This window comes from Gallus gallus, chromosome 3, assembly GCF_016699485.2.
Source record: "Gallus gallus isolate bGalGal1 chromosome 3, bGalGal1.mat.broiler.GRCg7b, whole genome shotgun sequence".
Lineage (NCBI taxonomy): Eukaryota > Metazoa > Chordata > Aves > Galliformes > Phasianidae > Gallus > Gallus gallus.
Genome location: NC_052534.1, coordinates 71,974,763 through 71,990,043, shown reverse-complemented (window position 1 = coordinate 71,990,043; position 15,281 = coordinate 71,974,763). Strand labels below are relative to the sequence as shown.

The window sequence follows — 15,281 nt, the reverse complement described above, 5'->3', positions numbered from 1 at the left end:
TTAAGACACCATTGGGGATGCTAAAAAGCTTTGTAAAGATACAAGTGCTTTTCATGAAAAGGATCAATAATCTTTGAAATATGTAACCTCCCCCCCCAGCTGCTACCTATAACAGCTTGTATAATTCAAGACTAGTTTTTTACTTAATTCTCCATAATGCTATTTATTTCTTGTCCATTCTTTCCTTCATTCATTACTGAATTTCAAGGGCTTATCATAAAACACTCTACTGCTAATGCCAAGGGTAATTTTTTAAAGGTGCTTCAAAAATATAGATGTTTAATATGCTGCTGCTCTTTAAAGAGGCAAAAGGTTTCTTTCTGCCAATTCTTTTGAATTTTGTATTCAAAATCTCTTTTTCTCCCTCAACCGTCAATGTTTAAGGAAGTGCCCTTTCATGTTTTCTATAATCCTGTTAAAAGTAATAGGTAGATTCTGTATCTGTGGCTAGACATGCAGCATGGTACAAAATACTCTAAACACTCAAGGTTTGTTTGCAGATTTGCTCTAATGAAAAAGGCTCAAGACATATAATGAGACAGGCCCTTCTGATACAGTTACTCAGTATCTGCACAAGTTGATCCCTTGAATGCATTACATGATTCATAAGAGATTGCTTAGTACATCAGAAATTAAGGTTGAATAGTATTTGCTGATATCTTATTTTTCCACTAAGAAATCTAACATTTTCAAGGATAAAGAGTAGTAAGAGACCCTCACTTACGTTCCTCTGTTCTCTGCAAAGTAAGATAATTTCATAGACAGCTATAGTTAAAAAAAAAAAGAAAAGAAAAGAAAAAAAAAAAAACAAATACTGAGTGGAAAGGTTTCTTTTCATTCAGTTAAATATCATGGGATTATGGTACCATGCCTAAGTTGTAAAAATATTTTAATTCCAAAAGGTGTTCAGTAGGTCACACTTTTACAATCACATCTTAGAGTTAATTACTATGTCTAGGCTCGCAACAGGTCTGTGGTAAAAAGTGTCTCACTGCATCTTTGCCTTTGTTGTGTCTAAACTGTCAGGGTGGGATTTTTAGAGGTACCTAAGCAATACATAAACCCAATTCCCCTTAAAACTCTTCATGGTGATGCTGATGGGCTTTAAAAATCATTTGTTCTTTGATCCAGGTCCTGTTTCATTTTCACAGGAATAGATAGTGAAGGAAAGAAAGGAGACCTTGTCCTCGAATGTCCTTGCACAACAGTAAGATAACTAGCTAATGGGGATGAAAGATGCTCAGACCTGCAGTGAATGGCACAGGAAAATCCTTTTTCATGGGCGGTGGGTGTTTACTGCGTAACCTGCACTTTCTTTAGTGCCTGCCCTCGTAAGCATATTCAGCCAGAGAAGATTAATTTCCTCCATCACTGTCACAGATTTCCAAGGCAATAATTGGCTATCATGACAAAATTGAGTTTGTGGGGTTGTGGTGTTCAAGATGGTCACTTTTGTTTCCTTGAGGACTGTAATTTGGAAAACGAAGAGTGAAAGAAGTTACTGCTATCCTAAAATACACACCAGGCTCTTTTGGTATTTTAAGTCTTCACAGGTTCTCTTCATGTCTGGAAAATGCAAATCTCTGGGCTCCTAAGAGCAACCGAATAGGGATATTTATTTCATCTTAAAACAAAGAGCAAAGAAAAAATATGAAAAAGTTATTCAAAGGGTTTTGGAAACAGGTGTTCTAAATCAACATTAATTGGATTCCAGTTAATTATTCGTTATGCTTTAGGAATCATAGGAAAGGAATATAGGGGGGAAAAAAGTAAGAAAAAACTTCTTCTCTGACATGCTAATTGTTCTAGTATTATATATGCAAAGCAGCCCCTTATGTCTTGCTACCCCCCAATAAGTAAGTAAATAAATAAATAGATAAATAAATAAATGAATAAGATATTGGCCTCCATAGGGCTGTTTCAGTAGCTAGGGAATGAGAATGAAATGAAAAAAACAAGATGTGGTCTCTGAAAGTGATCATTATTTGGGAGGCTGGTTACATTTTTAGTTTATTATTTGCAGTATCTTCTACCTACAGGTACTAAGATAGATAAAGGCAACAGATAAAAAGCTGTCCTAGGTTGACTTTGAATACCACATTTGTAATATGAAACTTTCCTACATGATTTCCCTGACATTTTTCCTCATTGGAGTATATGATCTATGCATGTACTTTAGAGCAGGTCAAGAACATTTCTTCACCACTGGCAGATGGAGGCTGGGTTGAAGATGGGACATCATTATGTACTGAATTTTGGCTTCTGGCTTTCCAATCTAATTCCTATTGGAATTAGTCCACTTTTCCCCTGGTATTCAAGCTGGCAGAACATTTGACATGAAAAATTGTGTATGTAAAGTTTTAGTTTATCTCTGAGAACTGACTGATTCCAACTTTTAAAAGAAGTGGAAGAGAGGGTGAACATGGCTATATGGGCTGTATGCCAGTACTGCTGAGTTAGGTGATTTCAGTGGGAACTCCCTCTAACAAGATTGTCAAAATGGCTATGAATAGAAATGGTCTACAGAAATGAGTTTTTAAAATTGGAGTGAAAGTAGGCTTTTTCATATGTGTATTTCATCTTTAATCCTGTGCAAATTTCTTTGCTGATCCAATGTAGATGGTTAGAGTGCAAGCAGACAGCAAAAACAGCAGTGACAAAAACTTGCTGGTCTCCTCCTGCTGTCCAGCCTACAAGATGTGATCAACTCCTGGCATAAGAGAAAGAAATTTTGAAAGGTATTTCAAAACTTTAGTATGATATAATAATCAGAGTTTCTAGTAACAACCAACATAATGTTTAACAAGATTTTTACCTCAATAATGTCTGTTTGAAGAACTTCCCCCAATATATTTGAAGTATATATGAAACAAATCATTTTTAAACAGCAGATATGATCAAGCCATATGTGAAATTATTTACACAACAAATTTAAAAAGATTTCAGAAAGCCTAATGAAGTGTGCCTGAGGGCAGCTAGAATTTGCATTTTAGCCTCCTGCTTATATGTCAATTTGCTACATGTCTCAGTTAAAGAAAATTGGAAAGGGACTTCCAACATTAAGTAGTTCTCATCTGTAACTGAGGTATATTGCTAAGGAGATATACCAATGCCCACTAATTGTCAGCATATTTACCATCTTTAAAAACAGGTACAAACATAATTACCTCACATCTACATATTAGCTTATTGTCCTCACCTCTGTACATATTTGCATAAGGTCCTGACAGGCAGTATCAAAACCTGTGATTTTTGAAGTTCTTATGAAAATACTAGTCTTAAGAATGAACAAATCAGTTAAAACCTCAGTTTTCTTAACATGGGAATGACATTCTTAAGAATAGACACTAAAGTTGGTGCTATGAGTGCACACTAGAAACTTGTAACAAAAACAGCAATACTTCATGTATTGATGGCTTCTGGAGATTGGGCCAAATGAATGCCTTCTATAAGCTCTTTTTTATCTCTTTATTTCAGACCATTTAGGTGTTATCATTTCTTATATTGTACACATGATGGATCTGCATTCTGGAGGAAAAAGTTTTTATCTATCAAATGCAACCATTCCTACAGGATGATGGAATACAAAAGATAAATGTATTTTAAATTTTGTTCAGTAATTGTAAAACAAGGATATAAATACAAAGATAAAACAAGAAAATATGTGTAAGCTATATATGCATGCATATTTAACTCTAGATTTCACAAATATGGCAGTTCGTAGATTGCTCTTGGCTGACACTTTTTTGTTGTCGTTAAGTTTCTGCATGCAAGTTTTTTCTTGTTTGCACACAATATGATTTTGCTTTGCAAATGGAGATGCAGACTTTTACTTTTCTTTAAGATTAATAAAAGCCACTTCAGAATGTGGTTGTTCCAGATATTTTCTTTTCAAAATCAATTCAATCTGTAGGATGACAGAAAAATATTTTCAAATTAAATTTGTAGTTAATATCCTAGATGTGTTTTATACTCTTATGGTATGCACAGTATCTCAGCACTAGCAGTGCTTTAATGCTCTGAGTTCCATGTGATATACCTTCACCACCTTTTCCTACGCTACCCCTTCTGACCTTTGCTAAAATCTTCACTGTGGTGCATGGGTGATAATTGCCTGCATTTTAAAAGGTACTTTTTTGTATCCGCTGGGTGCTTTCTTGTTTGGGGCCTGAACATATTTTATTGACAGAGTCAAAGCCTAGTTGTGCTCAGTCACATGTGCAAAAAATACATTGTTAGTCGCTGATAATCCTCAGCCCATGGTGGTCCTACTCAGTGTTTGTGTGGGAAGATGTGCTTATTTAATCACAGATCAGATGCAGGGCCGGAGGGTCTACTACACCCCATTGAAATCAGTTGGAATCCTACCATGGATTTTAATAGCCCTAAATGTTTAGATATGTATATAGCTCATTTTTATGAAGAAATGCTACTAATTAAAAAAATAGTTTCCTTTTACTTTCCTCACTCCTTCCCCATTTTCCTTAGGAAGAAAATCCCCTACTGTACACTAAATGGAATACAAACAGTTTTTAAAATCTGACAATTATTCTGTCAAAGAAGTGTTATTATAGGAAGCTGGAACTTGGTTTTAGAGTGCTGAGGTGGCTATGGCACTTTTTTGCACTATGAACACTTTCTGATAACACTTTGGAGAGACAGGTTGATGTGCTTGCACAGGAAAGGAGTTTATATACAGTGTGGACTCAGGGCTACAGGGTAAAAATATCTGTGTAGTCAGTATAGCCCATTTGTGAGTTATAGCAGGGGAAAATATTTATGAGCACGACAGGACATGAAGCTCAAAGTGCAGTCATTTCTAAATGAAAATTATGTGACAGTTCATCAGTATTTAATGCTAACATTGCTTGATCTAGACATAAAGAATTTAGCAGCCATTTATCATAACATACAGTACTGTTCATCTCCTGATTTGCTTAGAATATGTTGGTGTTTTAAGCTCAACATGAGCCACAGGTCTAATATTAGATATTTAATGAAAGGAAAACCCAGAGAGGGAGAGATTTCTTACATGGCTATTAGAAGCGTACTCCCACCACTTGAATTGGTTGTTGGTCTTTTTAATGCAGACTCCCAGAAGCCGGTGCCTGGTCCCTGCACCAGATGCAGGTGTTCCCTTGTGCTGTCAGCCAGGAATGATTAATGAGGATTTGCCCCTACTGAAAGCAGTCTTTGGAGCATTGTTCAGGGCATCTGTGGAACTGTCGGGGGAGACAAGGACACAAGTGAACAACCAATTATTTGGCCATCACTGAGGCAGCATGAAAAAGACATCAAATAGGACAGAGGAGCAAAGCTTTTGTTTCATGATCATATTTTCAGGTGTTAATAGTAACAGAGGAATTCTACCTGTTTTATTTTTTCTTGCCGCGGAGGAGAGGGGAAGGGCTCAGACACTGCTTTAAAGCTTGGAAGGGATGTGTAAAAGAAACAGAAGCAGAAATCTGATCACGGTTCTTTAAAAGCGTAAAAGGGAGGAAAACATAGGGAATTGATTTCTTGGCGGTTGTACCGTGTCTATAAAGATATACCGTTTTGCTCGGCTAACATTAGGAAAGGAGGACTAAGAATTCTGAGAGTGGGAGGATTTCTCATGCAGGGAGCTGCTTAATTTCTGGCCAAACACAACAGCTCAGGAGCTGGGGCTTTAACAAGTGATGGTGCAGGGAAGTGTTGCATTAGGATTCTGAAGAGGAAAATGTGAGAGAGCAAAACCAGGAAGCATTTGCAAGATTGCATTCAGCATTCTGTGTGCATTCCTCTTTTTCCTCTTTCTGTCTTAAAGAAAATGCTCCTAGGTGCAGGAGAGTGAAGGGAAAAAGAGCAGCAGAACTGAAAAAGCTCTGCTTGAGCTTAGACTTCTGCATTTCTGTATTTACCAAGGCTTGTGATTATAAATAATAATTTTAAACCAGAGGGAAAGGATTATATTTTCAGGACAATCCAATTACAGAATGGATTGTTTATAAAATACATTTTATGCTCCATTCTGTCAAGCCAGTTTCTGCCAGAGTATTAAGAATAAAAAAATGTTAATTACAGAGCTTAATTCTAATGAAGAAAATAACATTTTATTGACTAATAACAGATATAGACTCATTTCTACCAAAGTAGCATGATTAATGTTTGCAGTGGCTACTTCCCTAAACTCACAAGTTCCTCTGTCCCTGTGTATACACACAAGAAAAGGAGTTCAGATCCTTGAATTCCAAACTATTCCTTAACCAAGCAGAAATCTATATTTCTAAATTAACAGCAATGTTTAATATATTTAACTACATGAGTTCAGTTTATTTTACATATTATTTATCCTTTCATGACTGCATTTTATCAAAGACTACTCATGACGTGTGATTTCTCATCTGCAAAATTATGTGAATGTCCATAGGTAAAAGCCTTAATGGTTTATGTGAAGTTTTTGTAAGAAAAAAGATTTTGCATGCTTCGTGCTTAGAATGAGTTGCTGAAGGTAACAATTGGATTTTGAGAATTCTACATCTTAGAGTTGAAGGCTGAAACCTGAACTGCCATATTCTGCCTCCATTACTATAGCATTTTGTAAGAACATAAAATGTAAAAATTATGAAAAAAAGTCATTTCAATTTACCACTTAATCATTAAGAGAAAAAAAGAGACGGTATGTATATAAGTGTATTTATTATATTTTAAGATACCACGTAGTATTTCTTTTCTTCCACTCAAGTGAAAGCTTTGAGCAGAATGAAATCACTAAACATCCCAGGAATCCTTAGGATGTTCTACCATTTCTGAAAGCTGTGTGGAAATTGTACTCGAGAGTTTTTATGCTGGGAATACTTGACAGCAGCCCTGAACTGTGAAACTGATCCACCTAGTTCTGCAGGTCTGTCCTTCTCCAGGGGTAGGGATATTAGTTACTCACCACAAAGGACACTGATGTTGGAAGCTGAGCTTTGTCCCCTCTTGCACTTGCTATATGTGCTGGAACTTTAAATGACTTTATTAGAAGTTAAAAAGCAGTGTACAGACACACTCAACTTTGTTTCCTTCTTGTCAGGAAGAGACGATGGCATCAACAATGTGCCCCTGTGTCTGAAAGACATAATTACTGGGTGGAGGAACAGGCTGCTCATCTCCTCCTGGGCAGGATGAGAATGGTGCCGGTAAGGAATGAAAATACTTCCAGGAACTGAAGGAATGATTAGAGCATATCTAAAGAGGATATTTGCCCATGACTGTTAAAGTGCTGAATTGACTTTCTTGATCCTAGATAAATAAACAGAGAGGAGGCTTTCTGCTACTGTAGGCTGTGCTGGAGGCTTCACCTTTTCCTGTCAGATGTGGACTTTGCTACAGCATTTCAAGGTTTGTTTATCCCTGTGCTGGATTGCTTCAGACTGTTCTGCTTGGGCTTGTCAGCTGAAAAGCAGAGAAACATCACATGTTAAATCTTGATGAAATTTCTAAGCAACATAAAGAAGAGTGCGGCCTATTATTTAGATATGGCAACATACAGCACTGAAATATCTCCAAGGACAAGGTCATTGTCTCCAGATCTCCTAATGGGGAGATTTCTTGAGGACGGAGTTATAGGGAAGCCCTATATGACAAAGATCAGGACCGTACTTTTAAGCAATAAGGGGGTCTTTTTAGTGAAGGCTCTCTGGCCTGAAAATAGGGATGGGATGTGCATTAGCACCCGATGGGACCACTCTACATAATGTTTCCTCCAGAACAATGGCATTTTCTTCCTTCCATTATATTCCTCTGCAACCTACATACTTTTCAAAAATATATATTTTTACACTTATATATGCTTAGGCTTCAGTATGAGACCTGATACATGTTGGATTATGATGTAAATTCTTATGTATGTCTTTTCATGATGCTTCAATAAAGCCATCAAAATTGAAAATCAAAGAGAAACAAAAACAAAGGGGTAAGAACATATGGAGTGGGATAAACCAATTATCATCTTCATTATGAGTGTTGTTTGCTAAAAACTTCAGCTTTGATTTAGCTTTATGCGGTAACTCCAGTGGAAATTTATTTTACAGAAATACAAAAAAAATTCTGAAACTCTTACTTAGGTTTTGCAAGAATCACTGACGCTCTGTAGATTGCATAGGACTACAGAACAGTGGATTAGCATGAAAAGAAGAGGGTTTCTACCTCTGAGAAGGTTTTTCTTCCTGTTCCAAAGTATATTCATCGTGCTGTATAGCTAAATAATAGGTGTGTCCTGTTCTAAGTCACAACACAATCTTAGGAATTTTTGCAACTCCTTTTGAGGCAAAGGTGTTTCTTTGTCTGTAAGTGGCATGGCTACTGTGATAAATTGTTAAATATATGCATTTTTAGTAACAAATACATAAAATAATTAAATTTCAAATAAACATATTTGAAATTTGTTTTGACATGCAGTAATTTTTATTCCACGCTGGAAAGAATGAGTTTATAGATTCATGTTATGATTAAGGGTTAGCATTATTTTTGTTGTTTCTACAGTAAATAAAACTAAACAACAACAAGCTCCACAACTCAGGCCTTACCTTCACAAAACTTTTGACTGTCAGGTTTTCCCTCTTTGTTCCTGCCCTTGTCAGTATAATGCAGCCTGGTGACTTTTGTCTCTGCAGCCAGTCTACCTCCCGTGAAGGTGCACACAGGGACACTAAAAATTGCTAAGACTTTTGTGCTTCTGTTATTGCCCCCAGACCTGAGATCAGGTGAGGCTACAGGCAAGTGAGGTAAAGTCATTAGAATCTCCTCAAAATTGGTTGTTAATGAGCCATCTGATGAAGCAGAAGGAAATGTTTTTGCTGCTTGTACTGACAACAAATAAAGGGCAAGGGAAAAGATTTGGATGTAAAAATATCCCCCTTTGCAGGAGCAGCATGAATCAGCTGCAGTCTGTTTTGCAGTCACATGCACATTCTGATATAGGGTTTGGCAGCACAGGCGGGAATTTTGCAGAAGGATATTTGTATGTTTATGTTGTAAAATAATACTAAACCTGCTTGGTTTGGGCTACAAATTTCACATTGTGAACTAGTTAAGTTCTGGGTTTTTGTCAGTAGAGAATTGTGAGGCTAAAGTAAGCTTGAGTTCCTCATTAGGTCATTTCTGCACATTTCTGGATCCCACTTTCTTCTCTCCAGTCCCATTATTACTCAAGGTTTATTTTCCTTTGGACTAATAATGCCATCTTGTACACATAATCTTTTCCCTTCTCTGCTTCCTCCCCACTCTCCATTTCTTCACTTCTTCATTCACATATTCCCTTTGCTGTTTTAATTCGTATCATTGTCCTTTCCCAGCGTTTTTTCATTTGTTCATCCCCCATTCAGGTTTCAACTGGGCAAATAATATTCTCCTCTTGGAGAAATGGATCTTCACTACGGTGAAGTTCCACTGTGAATATTCACAAGCTGGAAATAAAACATGGTTATGTGTCAGTGACTGGTTCTCTAGGAAGACAATCTTTAAATTAAGAGGCTTTCATTAATGTCCTTTGTAATGTAAAATGATTTGGCTTCAAATTACTCAGTATCTGAATATGAGTTAGACAAAATACTTGTCAGGATTTCAGTGGATTATGAAGCCTTACCTTATATATCTTAATTGTTTGAATTTTCATTGGATTTGTATGGACTGCCAAGCTTTATAATTTGTGTGTATCTATTTCAGTATGAAATCCTTGACTGCCTTAACTTATTTTACTGCCCTTCTTGATGCTATATCAATGTTAAGCATCATGACACTAGTTGAGTGCATTGCATGATCCTTATTTCAACTTCATTTTAACATGTTTTTGGAAGCTTTAAAGAGGCAGATAATGTTCCAAATTCCAATTAGAAGCAAACAACAGATTAGCAGAGTCTTTTGTCAAATAGGAAAGCAGAATTCTTTACCAGCAAGAGAGAGATATAACGTACACACTGGAGTGTAGATGGTTTGAAGAAGTGGCTGCCTGTAAGCATTAACAGACAACAAACAGTACAGAAACATCGTTTCTTATAAACTGTCAGAGCCTAGCCCTTTTACAAACTGTAATCTTGACCCCAAGTCTTGCATAGTAATGAAATAATGACTATACCTAGATATTAAAAAAAATAATGAAAAAACAATTTGTAAATTTTATATTGCCTAATTCCACCTAGCAGCGAATAGGAAATAAAACAACATTTTAAGATAAGTATATTAAAGTCCATTGCATTTGAAAAGACATGGATTGTCATTCCTGCTATCTTAGGCTGCCTCAGCCTCTCTCCTATGGGTACATATTATGTTTGTTTTCAGAATTGCTGAAGACAGAAATACAGTCTGTGAGTTTGAGTGAACTTTCTTCACCTAATTTCAAATCTGCTTGAACTTAGTGACTTCATATATTTGATTTAAGCTTTCTGAGTTTGCATTCAATAAGGGAGAAGAAAGTGAAGGGAGAAGAGACAGAAAATCCAATGCAGAAATAATGTAAGGAAAAAAAATGAGTTTGATATGCATGCCACATGTGAATTACTTGTTTCTCTTTTAGTACCATCTGTATTGTGTAGCACAGAAGTTCTCCTTGCCCCTTCCAAAAAATCAAGTTGGTGTTTTTGTTTTTAATTTAATCATGCATAAAGAAGAATGGAGAGGTTAGAAATAATTTGTAATAAAATGTTCCTTAAATTTGAGATGTAATAAATGTCCACGTACAGAGAAGACAACTCAATGAATACAGATATCCTGACAATATCTGAGACATTAAGAACATTCAGCGAGTGTTTTCATTTCATCTGATGCAGCCTTAGAGGATAGACAGCTATTACCATTTATTTGTGTCCAGCTTTGCAACATATTACTCCAAAAGCAAATCATGCTGTGATGGAAGATGTGAAATTGAATGATCTATGTTGCTCTCCTATTGTCTGCCGGAAACTCTGTCCACCCCTGATTTTAATCACGTCCGCTTAGTGGTCAAGCTTATTCACCTTGCTGGCCAGATAATCTGGTTCAGTGTCCACCGTTGCTCTTGCAGACTGGAAGTAAAATCTTTTATCTGTTTTCCCAGGCTCAGTGTTTCTTGCTGGGAGTCTTTGGTAGAAGCAGTAAAACTTACTGTAAATATCCTAGAAGTTAGTAACATGCCTTCCTACAGGCACATCTTCATGATTTTTCCAGTCTTTGTGAACTTAAATAAAATCTTTTGAGATTTCTGTTCCTCTGTTTAATTATTTATTTATTTTATACTTGTGGTATAAATATCTTCACTGCTTCAAATCTGAACTGTGAATTGTCAACACAATTCCAAAACAAGAGCTAAATTTCATTGTTTTCATTTTCATTTGTATAAATGAGAATATAATTAAATCCCACTATCAACATTATGCCTGCCTGCGTATACAGGTATTCTTTTGTAGTACACCCACCTGACCTTGCTTGTTACATTCTAGGGATATGTTAGAACACCCTGAAATACAGTGCATGTGGACTTGGCAAATGCCATGCTCCCTATGTCTAACAGCACTTCCTGGAGGTTGAAGAGTGGTGATTTTCTGTCTATGATCTATAGATATCAGTACTTCACGTCTGAGGTGTCTGCAGTAGGTAACTTGAAAGAAGTTTATATGTAGTTTATACTGTAGTTTATGTGAAATTTGGCATTTATAGGTCAAAACCAGTAAAGCCACTAGCATACAACCGTATAATGTCTTATGCATTTTTTTGTCGGTTATTGGTAATTTAAGACACTTTAATTGTCTACAGCCTTTGTAGTTACCATGAAAATGTGTTGCATTTTGGGCTGTTATTGAGCCAGGAACCTGATGAAATGCTGATCATAAACTTCTTTCCCTCTCCCTGTTATTGCACTAAATGCATCTGGTCAAATGAAATCAAATGATTTGACAACAGGTCAGTTTATAACACAGCTTTTAAAATTATTTTTATGTAATATATATAAAACTACGAATGCAACTTTATTATATTAACAAAGGCATTGCAAGCATGATTATGCGTGCAATTGAGAAATTGTCACAGAATTAGAAGCTGGGGGATCCCATTGCAGGTCATAGTTGGGTGAGTCTATGCACATTATTATTATTGTGCCATGTAGACTAACTAAATCTGGTTGGCACTAGCTAATTCATTGCATTTAATTGTAGAGGTGTTATGATTTTTCTGACAGTGGTTATCGTGCAAGTCAGCACTGAACGTCCTCCCAGCTCTTTGTTTCTCCTTACCATGTATTGCATCTCTTCCTGCAAGTTCTCATCTTCTGTAGGTGTCATCTTCCCTTTCTCCATACAGATGTCCCAGTTGCACTGATCGTGTATTCCCTTCCCAGGATCTCCTCTGCTTTCACCAACACTGCATGAGGAGGACCAAGGCAAGAACTGCAAAACACCTCTCTGTCCACCTTACACAATCCGTGATCAAAGAATCTTGCCACTGCTGTATCCTTGGAATATCTTTTGAAGAAAGATGAGATAAGCAATGAGTTAAGGCTAATTCTTCTAGCTTAAACTCAGGGATAAACACTGACTTTGGTTGTAATCCATGAAATGGAGGGATTTTCTCATACTTTTTGCAGAGGTTTAACTGGTGTAAGGTAACATATATTTTCCAAAAATAAAAATGTAGCTGAGATTCCATTTCTCCTCTGATGGGAACCAGCCAGCCTAGTGGACAACAGGCACTGCAGCTCAGCTATCACTACTCTAGCTGCCACATTTTCTGAACTGACTCCAGAAAGATCTTTCTTTTTTCTTGACTCAGTTCCATAACTAAAAAATGAATAACAAATTGTCTTTCTGTCCTTCTTTTCTGTAACAATTCAAAGGAGTCTGGAAGGCAGTGAGGACTGCCCACTGCACTGCATCCAAAGCAGTGAACCCTGAGAAAGAAGGTAACAATGAAGTATACATTTTAAAGAATCACAGAACTCAGAAGTTTTTTTCCTAAATTATTCTTTAATATGTCATTTTGAATTTGCATTAGCATAGACTGAGAAACTTGAATGGACTGATGTACTGAATATTGATTTAATTCTATGAATTCATATTGAGAAAAATATAGTAGTAAAAATTGATAAAAATACACATTTACTAATACATGTATTTCTATAAATAATGGAAAGCCTCCTCATAATATTTTACATTGAGAACTAAAAAGGATCCTTTGTGGAATATGTGTTTTTTTTCTGTCTTACATCAAGCAATTATTATTATTATTATTATTATTATTGTATGCATTTACTTTATTTATTGATTTTTCTATTGTTTATGATGTTGATAGTGCTGTATTATGACTTTCAAAGGTGATTTTCTGACAATGGAAGTACACGATCAAGTGTAATTCAAACCTTAGGTACATATTACCTCAGTTACTTCAAGGATTTAAGTGCAATGGCAGCGAGAAAGGAGAAAGGTCCCAACTCTGCTGCAGACAGCTTTTGTGACCCTGGTCAAACTGCTTAAACTCTCTGAGTGAAATCCTACCACCACGAAAGTCAAGAGGATTTTTGCCATTTATTTGAATGGGGAAAGGACATATTTGAATTCTGAATTGTTAATAAGAACAGGATAACATGTATCTAACTCTCACAGCTCTTGTGAAGCTAATTAATCAGTAGAGTACTTTGGGATCCTCAGAAGTATAATAGAAACTGCAAGTACTATTATTTATTTGTCATGTAATTGGAAGCTAGCAGGGTAAAAAGTCATTGATAAAAATCCATATCACAAGGTCATTTCTTTCAATGTTGCAAATCTCTTCTTCAATCAAGAGCTTTGTAACTGATGAAAAGTACAGCCTAATCATAACATTATCAAGTCAATTTAATTGGTGCACATGAGATCATAATGAAGTCATTTTTGCTAGTTACAGGCTTAAAAATATTTTTATATCACCCTTCATCCTAGTGGAAACTTTAAAGACCTCACAGACAGGATTAAGCTTCTCTGCCTGTGTTATACATCTGCCTTTGTGTGGCAGACACTGTCTGGTTTTATAGTGTTTAAAAATTTTACTGGTAAGTATGATATTATAGTGTTTATACCTATTATCTATTAAGTCATTTACACTTTTAATATTAGTGTTCATATATGCCAAAGTGCAGAGGCTGCACTTGTGGATTAAAGGGGGTTCTGAAGTAGTAGACTTTTCTTGTTTTTAAGTTAAAACACCAATAATTGTCACTATTGCTCAATCAGTTTTTAAGCACACTCTTTGTCTGTGGAAATACCTTTCCTGCTGGCTGAAATGTCTGCATGTTTTTGCACAATGTTCTGTTTCATTTTGGCAGAAACTTGAAGCCCAAAAACTAAAATTGGTTTGGAAGTGAAGGTTTGGAGCAGCAAGGCTCCTACCAGCAAGCCCTATTATGTTGATGAGATTGCTTAATTTACCTTGATGTAAGCTTCCCTATTGCAGCACATGGAAGCAGTGCTATATATATATATTTTTATTTTTCCACTCATAGCCAATGTGCGTGCAGAACTGGTGTGTCAGTGTCAGGGTCCTCTTGCCTCTTGCACTCTTGCACATGCATGGCTCTCCTCTTCAAGTAGTGCTCTCTGTGGCTGCAAATCCTCATGGACTACAGCCACATTATTACTCACACTGAAGTTCATTGTACCACACTGACAATGTTAAAGGGACACGAAAGGGAATGCTAAAGGTATCCTTCCATCTACAGTAGTTGAAGGATCCTGCCATGTAAGATCTGCCAAGCACTGGGTATAATGCTTTTTTCCATTGGTTTGTTCTCCAGGCACCAGTTGGTGGCATTGCTGTAAAAGTCCTGTACATCCATTGGAATTTAGTTTAGCCCAACCAATGCCTCAGGTTTACCGTGAATACAAATAAAATCAGGATTCCCAGTTTCTCTCTCCAAGAAAAACATCTGGGCTCTTAGGAAACAGAGAACACATCACCCTTCAGGCTGGCAGAGGTTTTGCTTTACATGTTCCTGGATAACTTGAGAAAGGATGAGGAAGGAATTAATGCCTGTAGAAAACACTGTAAATACATTTACATCCAGCTGTAAGATATACCCCTAAAAGTCAGTGGTGCTTCTAACTTGTACATTTCAATATTGATTCTTTGAATATTGGGTATTACCAAGAAAATATCAGGGCCAGCAGGTATGTATTTTTGCCAGAAGGCAGGGTAAGTGACTTGCCTGTGTCTGCCAGAGGTCATGCTTCCAACGCTCCTGAAGGCAGCAGCTGCCAAGCTGGGTGCCCAGAAGAGCTGCATGCCCTTCAGACAAACCTTTCCGTGCCCCTCGTTCC

General features: G+C 36.6%; 2 long non-coding RNA genes across 2 annotated transcripts; one reads left to right on the top strand and one right to left on the bottom strand.

The window, feature by feature from the left end:
- Positions 1-256: 256 nt before the first annotated feature.
- On the top strand, positions 257-11,124 carry LOC101752274. The gene is made up of 3 exons (XR_003074414.3): positions 257-2,738; positions 7,058-7,163; positions 7,271-11,124. It is a non-coding gene; the product is annotated as an uncharacterized LOC101752274 (long non-coding RNA).
- On the bottom strand, positions 2,569-7,072 carry LOC112532103. Its single transcript, XR_003074415.2, has 3 exons — positions 6,923-7,072; positions 5,033-5,222; positions 2,569-2,710 (listed from the first exon to the last, which is right to left on the bottom strand). It is a non-coding gene; the product is annotated as an uncharacterized LOC112532103 (long non-coding RNA).
- Positions 11,125-15,281: the final 4,157 nt, after the last annotated feature.